Below are 23366 nucleotides of genomic sequence, written 5' to 3'. Positions count from 1 at the left end.
CAAGAAATTATTATTGAGTCTACCCCACGTCCACCCTACATAATATTTTTAAACGCTTTGAGTAAAATAAACCGGAATTTAAATCGGCCATTTTAGGAGCCCGTCGTGTTCGATCTAAGGTTTTTGATATGCTCCTTCCGTAATCTTTTTATTCAAAGAGAACTACTTATTAATATACCACCTTTTAAGTGTCAAGTTTCTTACCTGCATCTTTTTTTTTCAGATACCGACAACCAGAGGGTGATCATACACGTGCGAGATGTCAACGATGAGCCACCTTACTTCATCAATCGCCCTTTGCCCATGCAGGCTGTGGTTCAATTGAACGCCCCTCCCAACACTCCAGTATTTACCCTGCAAGCGCGAGATCCAGATACAGATCACAATATTCATTATTTCATTGTGAGGGATAGGACAGGCGGTCGATTTGAAGTTGACGAAAGGTATGATGGAATAGTTATGATCTTTTTAGCCACCTAAAATAAAATTAAAATAATTTATTTTATGGAACATAGCCTGTTTCTCCCCTGATTATACTTATAGGGTGTGGCTTAAATAAGTACAAATATTCTTAGGGGTAGTATATTTTGACCCCCTTAATACGATTATGAGGTTTTTTCGCCCAAAAAAAATGTAAATTTAGAATTTGTTGAAAAAATTTTTGGATTTTTTTTTAGATTTGAGTTAAAAACATAATTTCTTGATAATATGGCAAGATAGGTAGTAGATTAAATTTACAAGAAAGAAAATCCAGAAAATATCCAGCGGTTCTCAAAATTTAAGCAAAAAAACATTTTTTTTTAGAAATTTTCAAAGTAAAATAACTCGGTTATTGTTTCTTTACTAGCTTAACTTGGATCTACTAGCCCTGAAAATATTTGCACTTATTTAAGACTCACCCTGTATATGTGGCTAGAACCCCACCTAGATTTGCTGCTTGATGGCGCTGTTATCTGAGTTTAACCAAAAATTGACTTAGCCTCTTCTTCCCGTGTGTAAAATTATTTTTATTATTATAGGACATGCTTAGTAATTTTGCAATAACTCAATAATATTTTTGCTATGGAACACCATATTACTCGGTATATAATGGGTGCGATGTAGTTTACCAAGCTTGCAGCTGCTCTACAATTTATTAGTTATTACTACCTATTATTTGGGTTTATTTTATTTGGTAAATAGTTAAAAGTACACTCAGATGCAAAAAAAAACGCAACAGAGAAATTTTTGGTTAAATTTAAAGTGTTATATTATTTTTGTTATTTTTAACCCTATTTGCATGATTTTTTTGCAAACTGTATATAATTATATCAGTTTTAATTCGTAAACTAATTTTTTTATAAACTTTAATAATTGGCAATATTATACTGAGTTAATCGAGGGGTGGTTTTTTATCCTAACTTTAAAACACCCTGTGCAATAATTTCGTCTGTAAATTTTTCTAAAATATAATTTTACGGTAAGAACCATGTCTCGTGAGCATTTTGTTTTTTGGATCACGTCAGTGCATGCTTTGGTTAATTTTTAAGAGCGAAATGAACTGATCACGATCAATTTGCAATTTTTTCAGTTATCATTATTTTTTATGTAATTTGTTAAAAAGACGAGATGGTTTTGACTATTGTCGTAACGCCATATTACGCTGCATCGGATACTATACGATACAGTCCTATACAAACGATACAGTCCTTGTATTAATAAAAATTAATAACGATAACAGAACTAATGATACTAAAGAAAACATCTGTAATACCGAAGTATACAAACAGGAAAAAAAATTCTAAAAAATATCCTAATACTTTGTATTGCCTCCCCTGGCTGCTATAACTGCCTGTATACGTTTGTGCATACTGTCATTGAGACTGCATATAGCATATTGCCTTATGTTTTTCCATTCTTCTTCAAGGACCAAGCGAAGTTCATTTAATGAAGCTGGTAACTCTTCGCCACCTCTAACCCTCCTGCCAAGCATTTCCCAAACGTCGAAAATGATGGGCAGTTCATAGTAGTATATAGTTCACATTAATGACCAAAACTTCAAAAATAAATTATAATTGAAAAAATTGCAAATTGTTGGTGGTAAGTTCATTTCGCTCTTAAAAATTAACCAAGGCATGTATTGACATGATCCAAAAAACAAAATGCTCAGGAGACATAGTTCTGACCCTAAAATTATATTTCAGGAAAATTTACACACGAAGTTATTGCACAAGATGTGTCAAAGATAGGGCAAAAAATACAACCCCTCGATTAACCCTGTATAATATATGCCAAATACTAAAGTTTTTAAAAAACTGAGTTTACAAATTATAGTTGATATAATTATATACGCAGCTTGCTAAAATATTCATGAAAATAGGGCTAAAAATAACAAAAATATAACGGTTTAAATTTGAACAAAATTTTCTCCGTTACGTTTTTTTGCATCTGAATGTATATTAAAATAGTTATTAGATTTGTTTCCACTGATAGGGGTTTATTACATGAATAATTTTAGCTAGTTGAACGAAACCCTAAAATTTTTAGAGTATGCCAAAAATATTTCCCAAAAAAAGCAACATTAGCAAAAACATATTAAATACAGAGTTTAAATTGCAGTTAGCAAACAAGAAACATCCACGTTTAAATAAACATCGAGTTTTAAAAATTAAAATCATATAGACATTGGTCCAATTAAAATTCAGCTAGCTAGTTTTTGGGTTTATTAAAAATTTACTCTATTTTTTGCCCCCATGTTATGAGATATATACCGTTTGATAAAAAAAATGGCACCAAGTGGCTTTGAAAAGTCGATTGATGACATTAGCTATAAGATTATATAAGAATTCTTGCCACTTAACTGCTGATATAGAAATTTAATTCTACGCTGTGTTTGTCATAATGTGGATCAACCTGTTCTCACTACCGGGTTCGGAACCCTACTCCATCATCAGGTGAGAGCCTGCGTAGATCCACAAAATGACAACAGAGCAGAGTAGTTAATTCTGACTTGTCGGAAAGTATCGGTTATCCTGCCGTGCTCGATTTATGTTCACGCCTAGCATTTAACAGATCAAACAAAAAAAAATACGGACTTCATTACAATGCTTAGTTTCGGAGATACAGGGTGTAGAAGTTTCATTTTTATTTCGATTTTTTCCAAATAATTTCTGAAGTAACGTCAATATTTGGATGAAAATTGGTGTCTGTTAGTTTTTTGACATGAGAAATTTGATTTTGATGTCATTATGACTCCTATTTGTAGAGGGCGCCACCTACATGTGTTTTAACTGTTTTGAAGAGTAATAACTTTTTGTCCATACCTGTATAGAACTGCTGAGTGAAAAAATATTCATTTTCGTATTTTTTTACGTAAAAAATGTCTCTTGTTACGAGCAACCCTTCTCGAGATATTTAGAATGGGAATAGTCAATACATGTCATTATTGACAAAAAATAAACATATGTTGAGTACCTAGATAGTTATTTGACTAAAAAAAAAAATTTGGAAAATTTTTATTTTTTTAAATTAATGATAAAATTTTCTTCGAAAAAATGATGATTGATGATGGTTTGGCACAAAAACATTTCAAATTTATGATTTCCCTCTATTAACTATTTAGACAACATGTTTAATTTATGTCAATGATGACAGGTATTGATAATTTCGATTTCAAATATCCTGAGAACTATTACTCGTTGCGATTTTTATTAAGAGATCTTTTTTACGTTAAAAACATCGTAAATGTATATTTTTTGGTAGTTTTATACAGGTACGGACGAAAAGTTATTACTCTTCAAACCAGTTAAAAATATGTAGGTGGCGCCCTCTACAAGTAGGAGTCATATTGATATCAAAATCGAATTTATCATATCAAAAAACTCCCAGACACCAAATTTAATCCTAATATTGATGTTACTTCAGAAATTATTTGGAAAAAATCGAAATAAAAATGAAACTTCTACACCCTGTATCGCCGAAACTAAGCATTTTAGGATATACATTTATAAGAACTTTTTTACTTATTTTTATCTGCAGAATATGCTGCTGAAGTTTCCGGAATACAGTTCGGACCACCCTGTATATATTCTTCTACTATTTTCAGTGTTTTGTTATTTATTAGAATGTCTTTTCTGTCTATACTGTTTCGTTTTATATTACTTTAGTTTTTGCTAAATCTATTTTGAGACCCACTTTATAACTTTATTTAATTAACATCATATTTCCAGTACGAAATCTGTTTTATACCTGCAAATGTAAACAACTCGACTAATATATTATTAAATACAGTAACTGTATCAAATTTAACTACGCCCACAACGTCTATCAGTCTTTTCAACCTTCGAAATATCACTCCACTTTTTTCATTACTCTAAAAATCTGCCCCTCGTTAATTCATCCGTAGAGCCATGTTAAAATTTCAATTTGCAAATTGATGTTTGCGTATTTTTTAATTAACTTTATTACTGCGCTTACTTCATATTTCTGCCATTTTTCTTTTGATATGAAACATTTTCCTCCATTTTAAAATGTTTTTATATTTTAGAAACCTGAAAAAGGTCATTTATTAAACGAAACATCGTCATATATTAAATTACAACTTCTATAACTTTTTCTATAATGTTCTCCAACACAAATGTTGGTTATTATGAGCATAAAACACATTTACCAAAAGCAAAATTAAACATTAATTCATCACAAATCAAAATTCATCAAAACATTTTACTTTTAACACTGGGTGTATTGAGGTAAATTAGTGTTTAATTATGCTGTGTTACAACACCAAAAGTTCTAAACCGAAACTTAAATTTTTAGATCTGGAGTTGTACGTACTCGTGGTACCGACTTGTTTCAACTGGACATGGAGTACGTCTTGTACGTGAAAGCCGAGGATCAGAATGGAAGACTGGATGATAGGAGGTTCCAAAGTACTCCAGAAGAACGACTTTCCATCGTTGGTGGTAAAAGAGCTCCCCAATTTTATATGCCCAGTTACGAAGCGGAGATTCCAGAAAATCAAAAGAAGGATTCTGAGTATGTATTACTTTTTTTGGAAACAAATCTGTCTCACAGATTCAAACATATTTAGTAAAACCCTTCATTTTATTTTGTAAATTATGGTCAGTTATTTCTGAAAAACTGTAACAGAAAACAATATATTTTTAGATGATACTAATTGTTTTTCTTCTTAGTATAATATCGGTTAAAGCGAAATCGTTTGCCGATCGTGAGATTCGATACACACTGAAGGCTCAAGGGCAAGGTGCTGGAACCTTTAACATCGGACCTACTTCCGGCATTGTAAAATTAGCCAAAGAACTGGATTTTGAGGATTTGAGACAACCACATGTTTACTCTTTGGTTGTGACCGCGACGGAGGATTCTGGAGGCTTCTCAACATCAGTTGAAGTAAGTGTTTAAGTTGATTTTTTTATTTGTTTTAATTTGTAGCTATTCGTAAATTTCTTCATATAATTTACAGTTCTAAAGCTTTTTTTTTTGTTTTCTATACGGTATTTTTTAGAATTGATGATTCATAATTTATCAGCATCTGATTGACATTTCCTCATTTTCAAATGTTTATTAACGCATTGGGTTTTTATAATTGAACTTTGGTTCTCTAAAGGAAATTTTAAAGTAAACGCCTTGAATTATAACTTTCTATTCAATATAAAGGATTAAATTGACTTAATTTTTTTAAACCTTCGATATATGGTATGGCATTTTGAATTTTGAGTAGTTTTTTAGTTTTAAAAATATGCTCTTATCTAGCAGACAACTTCTCAAACTTTCCTCGTTTTTTATACACTTGCCCGCTGTAAATCCGTTTATCGTAAGTTTTCGGGGGGTAACGAACTGGCCAGAGCTTCTAGGGCAATAAATAACAAAAATTTATCACGACTTCCGTCCCTTTTCCACGGGAAACGCTAGTACGTTCCTGGAAACACTGATACGTCGGAAATAAATAACTTTATGGATTTACTACGAGCAGCGGTTAACTTTGGACTTTAAGGGATGGAAGTCGATTAATTATGTAAATAACTGTTAATTTATCACGAGATTTGAATGACTTGTACGTGTACAGTATCTGTATGTTTTACACTGATTTCTAATATTATTTGAGTACCGACTAAGACCCTAGAATAGCCTTTTTTCAATGGAATAACTCTGTAGTATATACTAAAAAGAAGTATACATTTTTTAAAAAGTGAAAACATATTTTCGCAATTTGGATTGCCAGACGAATATAACTTTTCGTTTGATATAGGTTTTTGGTTATTTATATTTGTTCTGTTGTATATTCATCTGATTTTGACAAAGGACATAGTGGCAGATTGTTATAGAAAAAAGTGTTTTTCACAGAAGTCCAAGAAAATAAGAGATAACTATAGTAAAACAACCCCAGGATCGTTCAACAAAGTTAAAGAAGTAAGATTTTGGCCAACTTGTCACAAATAGTTTAAATGAAATAAAGGAACTTACGTTGCGGTAAAAATATTTTTTTTATTGTGATTATCTCAGATGCGCTCAACAGAAGCAATATTTTGAGAAATTTGAGGAGGATAGGTTGTGTAAATCAAACACTAAATTTGTAGATAGCCCTATTTTTTAAATTAAATCAAGACTGCCGTACTCTGCCTGGAATTCGCAAGGGAAAAGAGTATGACAGAAAAAATCTGGATAACTATCCCAAAGAATTCAACTATGCTGTCCTGAAATAATAAAAAAGTAATAATAATAATATAAATAAATACTTTCCTCATACCAAAGTTTTTTGCGTAATACCCTCAGGTTCTGAGGTGTCTGGGATGCGAGGCTTGGAGCTGAAGTTGATATACCGTGCTGGCAACTGTTACTTTTGGGTCGGAATTTACATGTGTGGAAGTAAATCGCATAGGGATCTTATTAAGTCGGAGTGAGAGAAATGCGACGGTGTGCTGTTGCGACGGCGTTGCCGGTACGCCTTTCTCTATCAAGTAAGGTAAAATCACGATCGCAAACCGCTTATTTTTAAAAACCTTTTTTCGAAAAGATAACTAGATAAAATCATTAGATATGTTTCTCAGCATCTGAAATGGAATTATATAAGGATATCGTTAGGGTGTTCATTTTTTTTTATAACGAGAAAACGTCGGTAATCGCGATAATTTAAAAACTCAACTTTTCAACACATAACACGTCATAATTTAAGAACCACGTTAGATAATGAAACTTTTTTTTTATTTTTAAGATCAGATCTTTTACAAGATCTTTAAATAAGAATAATTCGATAAGAGGTTGTTTTTTTCCATTCAAAAATTGTAAACAATTCATCCATTTACATCTAGTGCATAGCAATTTTCAGCAATCGTGTAACTTTTTTATTTATAAAGATTTTCACATACTGTCGCGAAGAAAATATAGCAGAAATGTTAAGAAAGTGTTTTGGAAAACCTACAATCAATTATTTTTGATAGATTTCGACTTATCAATTTTTGAATTCAGAGTTCGAATAGCGCGACCACTGTCGAACACCAAATCAACCAAATAAATTCCACTGCAACCAAATAAATTCCACTTATTTTTACCAGAAATGCATGTGTTTCTAACTTGCACTTAAACATTTTCAAGCTATAGGGAAAATTACAACGTCTTGTTAATAAACAAAAAAATAATGTATCACGAGACGTAATTAAATCGTGAAGCTGAACGCATGATGTACACCGTTCCCTAGAACTTTAGGTACTGACAGAGGTACTGATTGTGTCGATCGGTCAGAAGTGTCTAACCCCAGCAGGCTACTATTAAGCTTGACCAATCAGGTTGGTAAGCGTGGTTATTTGGAGGGTGTTAATTCGTTTGTGTTTGTCAAAAACTCTAACGTGATTGGTCGGGCTTAATAGTTGCCTGCTGAGGCTAGACACAAGTGACCGGTCGACTGCAACAAATCTGCTATATCCCCTTCCACGTCTCTTAGCAATGTTTGGCAATGTGCTTTGTTTCTCGGTTTATTTCATACGTTTGGCAACGTGTTTACTGTTCTCTCTTTGTCTAGTACCTTATAAACGCATTGTACTCTTCTTACATACGGAAACCTCTACCCAAGACTAACCTTTGCCAGCCCATTTTTGGCGTCAATTCTGTAGACTAAAAGTATTGCATTTCTATGCTTTTCACTGCTTCAATGTTTATTTTTAAATAAGCTCTTATAGTATCAACTGAATTGAATAATTGTAAGGGAAGTATTCAACTAAAATGTATTCAAGATTTGAGATATCAACTTACCTATCTAAATTTTAATATTTTAGTTATACATTCTAAAATATCTAATTGACGATTACTTTGATATATACTCATAAATCGGTTTCTATCAAATATTTGGCTATAAAATTTATTGTTTGTTAGTGTCTGTTTTTGTTATCTGTCTCTTTATTTCATCATTTCCAAAACCTTTCCTCAGACTATATCTTCAAAGATTTTACCAAATTCTGCATAGAGAGATCGGCTAAATAATTCGCTTTTAAATTCTCCATCAGTTCATAAGATCGATATTAGCATGAGATTAAAGAAATAAATAAAAGAAACACTTTTGGCAGATGTATTTGTATATCTCGATAAGGTTCTGGAAAATCTAAAAGCTTTCTGTTCAAATTCTGGGTATTTTCTTTATCGATTTTCGGTCCTCTGGGACCAGGTTGAAAGATTTATTAGTTCGGGAAATGGCGTTTGGCTGTACAAATACTAAGAAGTTTATTAGAATCTGAACAGTTTTGTAAATAGGCCCGGATAAAATGGTGGAACGCCTTTAGTGATGTAGAAATACGTAGTTACGATGTAAAATAAATAATAATAAATTATTCGGTGTTGTTGACTTGTACTTTATTTCGACTTTTTACTAATCTATTGAGAGTTTTATTTATTTAAATGGTTTAGTAGTATTAGGTCAATTATAGTAATGGTCTTGAGATCACCCGTCTATTTAAAAATAAACATATTTCTTTAAATCCAAAAATCAGTTTTAAGACACTCTGTATACATAAATAATTATTTATTGATTTTTAAAATATTTATACACAAACTAGGGAGAGGGAAATCAGACAATGAATAAACCTGATAGGTATTAGGTAATAGCGTTGGTAATAGTTTTTAGATTACCGTTCGAGACGCATTGATGTTATTTTGGTTTGTAAATTTTGGTAATTGTGACAAAGAAAATTATTAAAGGTAAAGTAAATGTTTTCTTATTATTTAACTAACGTTCACTAAAGCATATATTTTGTTTTTCTGTTGTAATATTTTGTGCTAAAGCTTTTCCTTATTTATTTCATAACATGTGTATGTATTTAATAAATTCGATTTATGCTGTGAATAATTTCTAGTTTAAAATTAAATCTAAATACAATCGTTTATTGTCCATGCATACCGATGTTTTTGGTTCAGTATGACTTAGTGTGACAATAAGAGCCTTGTTGCGTGTTGCGTAAGAATATCTTAAAAAGTGATCAGTCAAAACCGAAAAATGATATCTCATAGTCAAAGAACTCTCTCCAAGACATATTCTCCTCAAATAGGTTGCTTTATTTCATTTAAATTATTTGTTATACAGTTGGCCAAAATCTTAATCTTTAACTTTGTTGAGCGACCCTAGGTTGGGTTGTTTTTTTTATTTTTAAATTATTTTATATTTTTTTTTAAATCTAGGAAAAAGCGACGAAAAAATCTGGTAGGTTTGGTTCGAATTTTGTATATTTTACTTATCGATTATGTGTCGTCTGGAGCCAAAGGACTGAAAGATTTATTAGATCAGCAAATGGTGTTTGCCTGTACAAATACTAAGTTTATTAGAATTTATACAGTCTTGTAGATTTTTTGGGTGTTTTTCTGAAATTCTGGAATATTTTTACTTGCATGGTATTACACGTTCGGGTTTATATGAAATAGCTTTTATCTAACAGCCACTACTTATACAGACATTACTCACATGTATACATGCATGTCGACCCAGGATATGTTATACCGTATGATCGAAAAAAAACGGCGTCCAGTTGGCTGGGATATGACGATCAATGACATTTCCCATATAAATTTACATATAAAATGACAGCGATCTTTATTTCATAGCCATCGTTGACGCCGTTTTTTCTCGATCATACGGTAGTACCCCTACATAATAATTAACATTTGTATTTTGACATTAGTTGTTTTGACAACTGTTGAAATGAAACAACAAAGTTACTCACTCTATCCAAATCACATTATTTTCCTATTGCTATTGGAAATTAATAAACGTTCTACAACATGAAAATTTAATAAAAGATAAAACAGAAACGGTGTTATTGTATTATTGAATTTGAACGGATCATTAATAAAACACGATTTTCCTTGTTAATTTTCCGTTCTCATGCATTTTAATGGTATTCACTTCGTTTTTAGTGCGTTTTCGATGAAATGCTAATCAGATACAGTAACATTATGAAAATCTGTCAAATATCATCGATAATTAATATCTGTATTACTACGATGTCGCTAAAATTTTAATTAAATTCATATCTACACGAATTGAGTGCTTATTAATTGAATTTAAATTATTTTTACAGCTAACCATTCGAGTGACAGATGTGAACGATAATGCTCCGAAATTTGAACTGCCCGATTACCAAGCTCATAATGTAGATGAAGATATAACACCAGGTATGATAATATTAATATTAATTTTAATTGTTTGGAGTTTTTGTATTAAATATAATATTTATAATAAACCCTAAATAGGGATTAGTCAGAAATGGTCAGAAATATTCAAACATCTCATAAACTATGTATGAATAAATGTGTTAGAGTGTATTGTTAAACAGAAATTACAGGGTAAATACTTTTAAAATAGTTGTAATTTAACGAATTTAGAAAATAGTTTTAGTAACAAAAATAGTTTTTGTTAAAAATAGTATGTATTAATTTTTATTGTCATTCCCTAGGAACATCAATTTTGAAAGTCAAAGCCATGGACGCGGATTCTGGAACAAACGCCGAAATAGAATACCTGGTATCGGACGAACATTTTAGCGTTGATCCTAGCGGTATAATCAGCAATAACAAACAACTGGATGCCGACAACAACAATGCTTATTACGAATTCCTCATAACCGCTAGGGATAAAGGCGAACCTGCTAAAACGGGCACAGCGACTGTAAGTGATTAGTAGTAATTCTGTCTTAGATAAAGAGTTGATTTATGTTGATTTAAATGTTTAGGTTCGGGTGTATACAAAGAATAAAAATGACGAGGAGCCGAAATTCTCACAGCAAGTGTACACGCCCAACGTTGATGAGAATGCTGGGCCGAATACTTTGGTAACAACAGTCGTGGCTTCGGATAAGGATGGAGATAATGTTAGGTTTGGATTTGTGGGTAAGTTACTTTTATTTCGTCATATACAGGTACGTCCCTGGATTGTCTTTACTAGAGGAAAAACTTTATTAAATATTCTTTAGAAAACATTTTGCTTGTTCTAAAATAGTCAAGCGCCATTAAAAAATAAAGAAGAGTACGGGCCAAGTAATAACGTCTAGGGCTTGACCTCGCTAAAATTATTATCGATTGTCATTCCCCAGCCATCTTTGACGCCGTTTTTTTTTGGATGGTATGGCACTGGTATGGCACTTCCTACTATACTACTGATATTCTACTTTAATAGAGATATATAAAATACATCATTTAAAGGACAAACAGTGTAAAATATAAAATATATATTATAATTACAGTAATTCTATAATAAAATGAGAAAATAAAAATCTAGAGAGCGTTAATATGTTTGTTATACATTTATAAATGATAGATAAACACATATACGACTATGTTAGAAGATAATACAACCATGACATGAAACAGTGACATTAATAAACAATAATATGGTATTCAAAAACACATTAAAACGGAAAATGATATTAATTTATAATTTATTGTTTAAAATACGATAATTAATTCTACAGGGTAGTCCGAATTGTATTGGAGAAACTTATTCTATTCATAAAAATAGGTAAAGAAGTTCGTATAAATTTATGTTCTAAAATGCGTCGTTCTGGATATACAGGATGTAAAAGTTTCATTTTTATTTCGATTATTTTGAAATAATTTTTGAACTAATGTCAATATTTGGATGAAAATTGGTATCTGGTTTTTTTAATGACCTCTACTTGTAGAGGCGCCACCTACATGTTTTTTTTTACTGTTTTGAAGAGTAATAACTTTTCGTCCGTCCCTGTATTACACTACTGAGTGAAAAATTATACATTTACGTCTTATTTTACGTAAAAAATATCTCTTGGTAAAAATCGCTGCGAGTAACCGTTCTCAAGATATTATTATCTTAATAAACAATACATGTTATCAATGACAGAAATTAGTGAGATGAACCGCCTATTTAAAAATAGACATATTTATTTAAATTCAAAACATTCATTTTTAAGACACTCTGTATACATAAACAAAATTATTGATTTTTAAAATATTATTCACAAACTAGAGAGAGGGAAATCAGGCGACGAACAGAGGTGATAGTTGTTAGATAATAGCTTCTAGACTACCATTCGAGACGCGTTGATATTATTTTGGTTCGTAAGTTTTGTGACAAAGAATGTTATTAAAGGTAAAGTAAATGTTTTCTCATTATTTAACTAATGTTAACTAAATCATATTATTTTGTTTTCTTGTTGGAATTCTATTCTAAAGCTTTTTCATTATTCATTTGATCTGACAAAGGCAATATATAGCATGTGTATGCATTTAATGGAATCTATTTATGCTGTAAATAATTTCAGTTTAAAAGTAATCTAAATAAAATCGTTTACTGTTCCTTCGTGCCGATGTTTGTGGTTTGTGAGAATAAGGGCCTTGTTGAGTCTACTAACAATTTTCGACCTTGCATGGGCGAATATCTTAGCTTGCAAAAGGGCAAACAAAAGCAATAAATAAAATAATTCATAGAATAACTTACAATTTATTAAATTATAAGATATTGGCACCAAACCTTCAACTTTAGCGTCGATTCCGCAACAAGGGACTTCGTACCTACGGGTGGGGACCCGTTATAATCTAAGAAAAAACGCTTCAGTTTTGAACGATATAAATGTGGCATGTTTTGAGTGTATTAAACTATAAACCTAGGTATGAGGACAGTTTCTATATTATTATTTCTCTTTTATTAAAGTTCACGACAGCAAAGTTAGAAAAATGATGCGAAAAACTACATTTGTACTTATGTAAATTTAATATTAACTAGAGATAGCCTTGCCTTGCATACCTTTTGTTTTTAAATTATAAAACATCTTCAGTTAAATTTATGATACTAAAATGTCTCGAAAATTATTAGTTCAGTCAATCAGTCAGTATATCTTTCTAGTGAAAATATTTAATTTTTGTCATTGATGACATGTATTGATTAATTCAAATATCTCGAGAACGGTTGCAGGCAGCGATTTTTACCGAGACACATTTTTAACGTGGAAAAAGGCACAAATGTATGTTTTTTCACTCAGTAGTGTAATATAGTGACCGACACAAAGTTATTACTCTTCAAAACAGTTGAAAAATATGTAGGTGGCGCCCCCTACATGTAGGAGTCATATTGACATCGAAATCAAATTTCTCATATTAAAAAACCCCCAGGTATCAATTTTCATCCAAATATCGATATTAGTTCAGAAATTATTTGAAAAAAATCGAAATAAAAATGAAATTTCTATACCCTGTATCTCAGAAACGAAGCATTTTAGAACATACACTTATACGAACTTTTTTACTTATTTTTATCTGCAAAATATGCTTCCGAGGTTTCCCGAATACAACTCGGTCCACCTTGTATAGAATTATTTTCAGTAAATGGTGATTAATTATAATTATTATTTAAATACCTATAATTTTAAAAATAAAGTTTTTATTCGTTGACTATTTTAATATATTTTTATCAGGAGTATTATATAATTTTACAAACGCATACTCATAACATTACGGTGCGTTAAATGTGTTTTTTTCTATACTTAATAGTTATACATATTATTATCTAACTGTATGGTAAAGAATTACAGTATTTTTTTCTGCGAGTGTATCTGAAATTTTTTACACACTTGATCCCAGTAGCTAAATTTGTTTACAAAAACCGGTTCCCCACATAGGTTCCTCAAGTAAATTAATTCCAATATATTTCTTATGGGATCTGGCTCCAAATAGGTATTATCACAGTTTAAAGAATATAAAAATTGTTAAGGCGGCCATGCTGAACAATTGGTATTGTTGTCATAGAAACAAAGCAACGACTTGTCAGAGTTTCGATACAAACAATTTTTTAAGTTTATTTTTTGTGTTTGGTTTTTACGATTATAGAAAAAATACAGTGTGCAACACGTGTTTAAATACTTTTTTTCGGTATTAGTGTACGCTTTTTGTGATTTACTCCCTTGATTTTGTTTCTGAAATACTTATTAACCGGTAAAGCTTTTCCTCTCCATGTGATTTCTCCAGTAGTATAAAATTATGATGAAAAAATGGGATTATTTGAACTTATATTTATTAAAAGTCGGTAAGTTTTATTTAGTTAGTTATTGTACAAGGTGTGTTATTAAAATTTTGCCAAAAATATAGCTTTAAAATGTTTTCTTTAAATACAAAAGCTATAAAAAGGAGTGTAGTGATATATAATCACAATACAGAGATGATGAAAACTTTATTCTTAATTCTAATGATAATAATATATGGGGTAGGTATTTTATTATTATACCGGGTGTCCCATTAGCTCCAAGAAGTCGAATATCATCATTGTTGACAAATTTGTTGATAAAGATATGAAAAAAAGTTTAATATAAATGTTGGGTGTTGTGGTTTAAATTTTTATAAATGTGGTTTAAAAATGTGCATATCCTAAATATATTTTGTTGCATACAGGATATCCCAAAAAAAGTCATGATGAAGTTGTAAGTTTGTTCTAAATTGCAACCCCCATTGTTTTGTACGGAATTGGATTCATCATAAGATTGTGCTGTAGTACACCATTATTATTTAAAGGGGTATACAGTGTTACAACCTATATATATATATATATATATATATATATATATATATATATATATATATATATATATATATATATATATATATATATATATATATATATATATATATATATAATATATTTTTTATATGTAAAATATTCCTATAGCTTTAACCGTTTCTCAGATAATTACAGTATTATACAGGGTCGCTGATATGGGATATGGGAACTATCGATTATATTAGGTAAAATATACGAGGTACCGCAAAAAGTTAAATATAAAAGTTATAGCGTTTTTAAATGTCTATAGCGAATAATAAATTTAACTATACAGGGTCGGTCATAAAGTGCATTTAAAAAAAATAAATTTTGATGTACCACAACTTTATGACCGACCCTGTATACTTAAATTTACTACTAGCTACTAGACATTTAAAAACCCTATAACTTTTGTATTTAACATTTTGCGGTACCTTGTATATTTTACCTAATAATTGACCGTTCCCACACATAAGTTCATAATATGACTCTTCTTTCTGTAATAAAATATAAGGCAAAAAATCACGAGGTGGCTTTGATCAAAATTAAAAATTTACAGTTGAAAGAGCCGTATGTAATACCGTATGATCGAAAAAATCGCGTCAGCGATGGCTATGAAATGAAGATCGCTGTCATTTTATAGGTAAATTTATATGGGAAATGTCATAGCTCGTCACTTCCCAGCCATCTGGACGCCGTTTTTTTTCGATCATGCGGTATAATAACGCGACTAACTGCTAAACCGTTAAAATTTTAAGAACACTTTAAAAGAAAAATAATATACAAGGTGTTGGTTGACGAATTTTACGGAGACTGAGAAAAAGACAGATTTGAATATATTTGTATTAGATGTCCCTGTCCTTATTTAAATAACAAAACATATTTTTTAAAAGATTATTTCAAAGTGTTTTAGTAATAATATAGAGAATTGATATCACGTAATTTTTTTTCAGGGACTTAATAATAAAATGTAAATAATAATATATTAAACCAATTCCCTGATTTTAGGTGGTGGAACAAACTCAGGTCAGTTCGTCATAGAAGAAATAACTGGTGTAATTCGTCTACATTCCAAACCCATCTCGCTGGATCGTGATAAATATGAACTGAACGTCACTGCCATGGACGATGGAGCATGTTGCGTCAACGGAGACCTTACCATACATACCAGTACCGCTGTGGTGGTGGTTTTCATAACTGACGTCAATGACAATAAACCCATGTTCAAAGACTGCGGAACTTATTACCCCAAGGTCGAGGAAGGAGCGCCAAACGGTTCTCCCGTTATTAAGGTACATATGTTAGAAATTATACCGTGTGATCGAAAAAAAAAACGGCGTCAAGGAGGGCTGAGGAATTATTCTTCTTCTTAAGGTGCCGTGCAGATTCCTGCGTAGGCGTTCATCTTTTTCTTCCTCATCAGATGGTTCTGTTAACTGCAGCGACTTGGAGTGCTTGGAAGTCCTGTATGCCTGTCCGATGACGAATGTTTCTCAGCCAGGATAGCTTCCTTCGACCTATTCCCCTTTTGCCTCCCTCTATTTTACCCTGGAGAATCAGACGCTGAAAGTGATAGCGTTCTCCACGTAGTATGTGTCCCAAATAGGTTATTTTCCTCTTCTTGATGATTTCGAAGAGTTCACGTTGTTCCAGACCAGCTCTTCTGAGAATGTCTTCATTCCGTACACGGTCGACCCAGGGCACTCTTAGCATTCGTCGTAGGGTTCACATTTCGTAGGCTTCAATTCGGTTTATTGTTGCTACCTTCAGTGTCCATGCTTCCACACCATATAACAAAACGGACCAGACATAGCACTTCACCAGGAGAGGTTCACCACTTTAGAGGAATTATAATCGATAATAATTTTGGCGAGATCCCAGAGTTTCCAGACACACAAATCTATTTCCACAAAAATATTTTTTCTTGAATTTTTTAAGCTGCACCATTTAAAAATCATTTTACTCAATATAAAAATAAAATACATCCTTCTTAAGGCTAACTGGCAGTAAGCGCCATTAGAAAATAAAGAAGAGTACCCGCCAAAGAAATGACGTTTAGGGCTTGACCTCGTCAAAATTATGATCGATTGTCATTCTCCAGCCATCTTTGACGCATTTTTTTTCGATTATATGACAAAATATATGACATAAATAAAAAAATAACTTAAATTCTCTTTGGCAAGAGAATAAACCACTTAAATAACAGTTGTCTGTCAATTTAATTAAATACATATTTTTATTAGATTGTGTTTTCAATAAAATCAATCTGTCAAATATTTTGTCAGCCAAAATTATGTAATTTAATTAAAGCTACTAGAGTCCATTATCCCGAGGAAGACCAATATTATCGTTGTTGACGAAGATATGATAAAAACTACTTTATACAAATGTTACAGGGTTTATAAAGGAGGTGTATATACTAAAAATATTTAAGTTTTTTTTTAAGTTTTTTCTCAATTGTAAATTCTGAGTATATTACACTGTATTATTGAAAGAACTATGCGGTGTTGCCGTGCTATTTCTTATTTACTGAAACTTACGGATAAAAACAGTATATCCGAAAGTGGTTCTGAATTTAAATTTGCCTGAACTGGCTTTAAATTTATTAATGCTTAGTTATATTGTCCTAATACCAAGGATAACAGAATAAATCTGTGAAAATCGTTGAAGGAAAACTCATATTAGCTTACACAGAGTATTTTTTATGGCATAACCAATATCGCAATATTTAAAATGCTATGAGTCAATTTTTTTTTAAATGCAACGTTTTTTTAGATTTAAAATTATGTATTGTATTTACTATAAAAGTTGAACCTTTGGTGTTGCAAGAGCAAAATAAAACAGTAATTTGCCACAATACACCAAAACACTTTACTTTTGCAGTGGAAGCGCGTTTTGCTAACCATGTTAGCATCATCAGCAACTGATAGATTAGAGATAGTGAGTCTGATAGATAATTAGAACTTTTGATTAAAGTTTTAATTATCTCTTAAGCATCATTTTAGCATTTCTAAGCATCATGATTAAACTTTTAATCATCTGCTGATGATGCTAACATGAAGAAGAAGGATTTTGTATAAATTGCATCAGCTGCTGGGCCATTTAGTTGCGAGGCATTGATGCTAACATGGTTAGCGAAACGCGCGTCCAGTGCAAAATTAAAGTGTTTTGTTGTATTGCCGCGAATTAGTGTTTTATTTTGCTATTGTATCTATTTACCTAAAAGGTTTCTAAATTTTTAACTAGGAACATAATATTATTTGGCTTTTTAGACAAAAATAAAGTACACCTTATGTACATTTTGACATTTTTTTTTTAAATTTTAAGTCAGTTTATAGGATTATATATTGATAATCCTTATTCAGCTTCAGAAAACGTCACTATAAATAATAAAATAAATTAATAAAATTCTCTAAAATTGTAGAAAATACATTAATTATTACTTTCTAACATTTTTAGCTTAATCTGGTCGAGTTAGTGTAGTGTTCGTTCCTTTTCTATCTAGATCGTACTTTATTTTCTTTGCCTAATTTGTTCAGCTTCTCTATGCATCCTTTAACCAACTTCGAACTGATGGTTACTGAATCGATGGCTCTTAAGGCTGCTTGACTATTGGAGAAGATGATTATTTCTTGTTTCCGATAGTTCTTATCTAAGAAAAATTGTACACATCTTTCGATAGCGTAAATTACTGCTCGAAGGATACTGAGGTAGGTGCGCCTGGTTTAGTTTTGGAGGCATCAATATAGAATGTTATACCCAAGTAGCATTTTCACGACTTGCGACCACATGTTTACTAAACACAACGTTGGATTAGTTACAAAAAATAGTTAGCTCCCTACCTTGGGTATTAAAATAAATTTAAACGTTTTTATAACGTTGTGCCGACGTTGGACTAGTACTACAGCAAAGTAGAAGCTTCTGCGACGTCGAATAAACGTTGTCTTGTAACCTTTTTTGCTTAAGTGATCTTTAGGTGATTCGGACAACGTAGTTACAACGTTGGACAATATAAAGTTTTCCGACGTCAGTTTCAGGACCTATTCCAACGTTATGCAAACGTCGTCTGTTTTACTAATTCCAACGTTGTTTAGATTTCCTTATTCTTACGTTGGTAGGACGTCGAGTCACTACCTTTATGCAACTGTATTGAACCATAACCTTAAATCTTAAATTTTCACTTCATTGTTCTGTTCAGTCAGACAGTTCAGTGCTGTTTTTGTTTTTATAAAAAAAACTTAATTAAAATGGGACATAAGAAAGGTACATAAAAAACTAAATTTAAATATATATCGACATATATTACCGATAGTTTATCCACTCCCTCGTTTATTTAGATTATAGAGGGCGGCACAAGCTAGATTCTAGGATGACTAAATTAGGCAATCTTGCGACTAGTATACTACCTGTTAAGGCCGAACTGCGACTTTATTAGTCCAGTATGCGACTACTCGAACTACTCCATCTTAATCTCCAAAACAACAAAGTGAAAACCGCCATGTTGTTAAATAAGAAAATATTTCGTTCCTAAAATAGCAATTCCTGCTTTTTGAATCCATTAACTTGAAATATTTGACCCTAAAAAACACGCGGAAACAATTTTTTCGACTGCGAATAAATTATTTTCATTTTACTAAAAAAAAATTCAAGAAAATTTTTAAAACTTCTTTAATTTTAAGGCCCATTAGTATTTTTCAAAGTAGAAACAATACATTTATCAATAAAGTTGTTGGCGTTTAACTTTTTTGCCTTGGGTATCGAGTTACAGAGTCGGTTAAAGCGTTTCACTAATTATGATCTTCAAACATCCTCCACACTTAAATACTTTTCTTTTGTTTTCCTTCACTGCCATCTGACATATGTCTCTAACTAAATCGTAAAAATAATATTTTTACTATAATTATCCCAATTTAATATAAAACGCGACTTAGACGCCATATTAGTTTTGTATTTCTGTGAATTAGGATTTTAAACGTTGCAGTTTGTACTAAATTAGGCTTCTAGCCAACGTCGGTATCCAACGTCGTTTCGACCCAAAAAATATTCTCCAAACTAGTGCAGACTAGGGTTGGCACGAGGTTGTGCCGACGTTGCGCCCCGACGTTTGGTCGCGTGACACAACGTTGTCCCGACGTCTAAATGCTGCTTGGGTAGTATGGTCTTTTAACTGTTGAGCAGACGTTTCTCTTTTCCAATTCTTTTGTTGTCCCCTTCTATATCTTCACCCATTCTCCTATCCCTGTGCCCTGCACTAGCTTATGCAGGTCCTTGATAGGATGGGAGCATAGTTCCTCCGGTTCTAGCCTAGCTTTCCCAAATCAATACTACATTGAGGTGTTTCTTAAAAGTTGTACATTCTTGGTATGTCATCGACATTTTTGATTGGTTAATCAAATGTTTGTTTGTTTATAAAATTTTGAATTTTTTTATGATTTTTTCATATAATGCAATATATTTTAGGTTCATGCCACTGATGAAGACAAGGGCGTCAACGGCCAAGTCAAGTATTCCATTGTACAGCAGCCTAACCAGAAAGGCACTAAGTTCACCGTGGACGAAGAAACTGGCGAAGTGTCGACGAACAAAGTGTTTGACAGGGAAGGAGACGACGGCAAGTTTGTATCTGTCACTGTGAAGGCCACCGACCAGGGCGAACCTAGTCTAGAGGGCGTTTGTTCCTTTACAGTGGAGATAACGGATGTTAACGATAATCCACCATTGTTTGACCGACAGGTGAGAAAATTAATTTAAAAAATCATTAGCATTTTCCACTCCTCAATTATATTTTATTGATTTTTTATGAGGTAATAGATGTTAGGGACAATATCTGAGTATCTGTCTCAATCTTATACTATATAAATTTTATGTAGTATGGGATCAAAATCTATTATTTCTGTTTCTGTTCTACATTTCTGTGTAGTAGATTCTATTTTATTTTAAACACAAGTCAGTAATATTTTTGCCCGAAGATCAATAATTAATATTATTTTAATTACACATTTTATTGGTACCTTGTTAAAAGTGTATTCATTTGTAAATATATTATGTGTAAAAATTAGTTTTTGATTAACTACATGATGAACGTACTAATCTTGCAGCCTGATCTTAGACTATTATTCAAATACTTTATAGTCCCAAAACCAGTTTGAAAAAATATCCATTTTATCCATTTATATATAATTCGTATTATTTAATTTTGCGAATCTCTGTGTGTGTATCTTTGTAAAATTCGATGTAGGCGGCGAACTTAAACCGATTACTCAACGAAGCAAATCCAACAAAATAAGGGGAACAAGTCTCCGGATCTCATTTACACGAGAGGCTTACACGTTTTGCGCTAAACGCTCTCCGAAATTCACGTATTAGAGGTGCCGCTAATATTACTTTTGACTATATATTATTTTACCCAGCGAAACGAGGAAAATATCCTACTAAAACAAAAACCGTGTTTAACTTAAGCCGTAATTTCGCAAAGATAACAGCTATAATATATTGTATATTTTCAGAACTTCGTTATTCTATAAAGAGATCAGAGATATTTTAAACAGTCGAGATTACACTTAATTTATGCTTTTAAATTAATACGAGTATGCTAATAGTTTCTAGCTTTTTAATTACAAATTTAAGAGCATATGAATTGTGAGTACGTATGTTTAATATATTATTCTATACATTTAATATACTATCACAGATTATACAGATTACAATCTTTGTTTTTTCTTTATTGTTTTTCGTGGTTCCAATTTTCGGAATCGGGTACTAGTTAGGTGACTAGTTTGCGCACATAGCACGCCTACTTATGGCCTCTAAAATTGTGCACAGCGCCTGACCGGCACAGTTATTAGAGAGATATCGGAAAACCGAATAGCGTCATCCAGTATTTACGCGTACCTTATCATTAGTTATAATTACGATATGCGCGAGTCAATATTTAACGCAACACCCGCTAATAACGTTACCGCCTGACGTAATTTGCGGATCAATTACACCAAGCGCTCTTTCTAAATAACCTCTGATAACGTTTAAAAATTGCTTAAATGGGCATGTGCGGGTATTCGACAACCGGAGCCGGCCGGCGAGATCTTTTATTTTAGGTTATGTTTGAATTGTTTTGAATTATTGCTTTAGTTTTATTAGGTAGGTAATTTGATATTTAAGTAGCTGGGATTAGTTTTAATTAAATAAATATGGCCCAAAATATGGATTCCACCTCTTCCAATACTAAAGAACCTATAAAGAGTCTTAGGTTTACAGCAGATGACGACTTAGCCCTTCTAAGAGAATTTGTTGCTTGTTGCCCTAAACCCACTGGCAGACGTTGAACAATAAAGCACTGGAAATAAGCACTTTAGCCATTTAGTTTTAAAATACCTAGTAAACAAAACAATTTCAAAGTTTTAAATTCAAAGTTAGGTTAAGTTTAAATAGCGGACGCGACGCGATCAGAATTCTTTCCGATCTGATAACCATAAAATAATAAATACAAGAAGAAGGGTCAAGTCAATGTTAAATTATGGAAACAGCGTGGCTGCCTGGGTAACTAATTTTCAGATATGGCGGCTGGGACATTTGACATGACATAGACACTTCATTGACATGACAATTTCAATTTTATGAAATTTATTTCTGTTTCCGGTTTTTAATGGCGGGCTGTTCAGGAGGTTTAAATGAGGGTTAATATACTTCTTACTTTTTCTAGTAGTAAATAATACAACAAAATTACTCAAAAAATATTTATTTGGAATTTAGAACAATGTAAATATGCAAATCAACACAATTAAAGAGCTATAAACCCATAAACTACTGTATCAATATCAAAATATTTAAATAACATCAGAGATGCTGTGTTAAAGTGAATTAGTAAAGTAACAATGCACTGACTTACAGAAACTTGAAGATAAATAAATGTTTTCACAGCTTCACGGGCGTTAAACTAACTGGAAGCAGGAAAAAGACAACAGGAACCCACGCAAAACCTGGAATCAAAAAAAATATGTAAAAAAAAACATAAATATAGGTACATAAGACTGTTGTGAATTAAATCAAACAGGACTTGAATGAAAATAAAATGAATAAAAAATATGATACATATACCTCATTTGTATTTTAAAAATAATCTACATACATAGCATTATTGCTAAGAAAATACATAATAGGTACCTATGTGATATGTAATTACGCATTTCTGTTCATCTTGTAGATAATTAATATAGGCTGTAGGCTAATAATAGTTCAATAATCATAATTAACTTGTGTAACTTGCTTTCAATTGCTCAAAATCACCGATCAGTCTTTAAAGTAGAGATACGGTAAAATCCTTGGTAAAAAA

At 31.7% G+C, this 23366-nt stretch overlaps 1 pseudogene; it reads left to right on the top strand.

Annotated features, from left to right (window-relative positions):
• Window positions 1-23366, top strand: part of LOC115888945 — an 82611-nt pseudogene that overhangs the window by 9509 nt on the left and 49736 nt on the right.

The sequence above is a fragment of the Sitophilus oryzae genome, unplaced genomic scaffold, assembly GCF_002938485.1.
Source record: "Sitophilus oryzae breed Bouriz unplaced genomic scaffold, Soryzae_2.0 scaffold_809_pilon_pilon, whole genome shotgun sequence".
NCBI lineage: Eukaryota > Metazoa > Arthropoda > Insecta > Coleoptera > Curculionidae > Sitophilus > Sitophilus oryzae.
The sequence above is the reverse complement of the archived record's forward strand: the minus strand, read 5'-3'. Positions and strand labels throughout refer to the sequence as shown.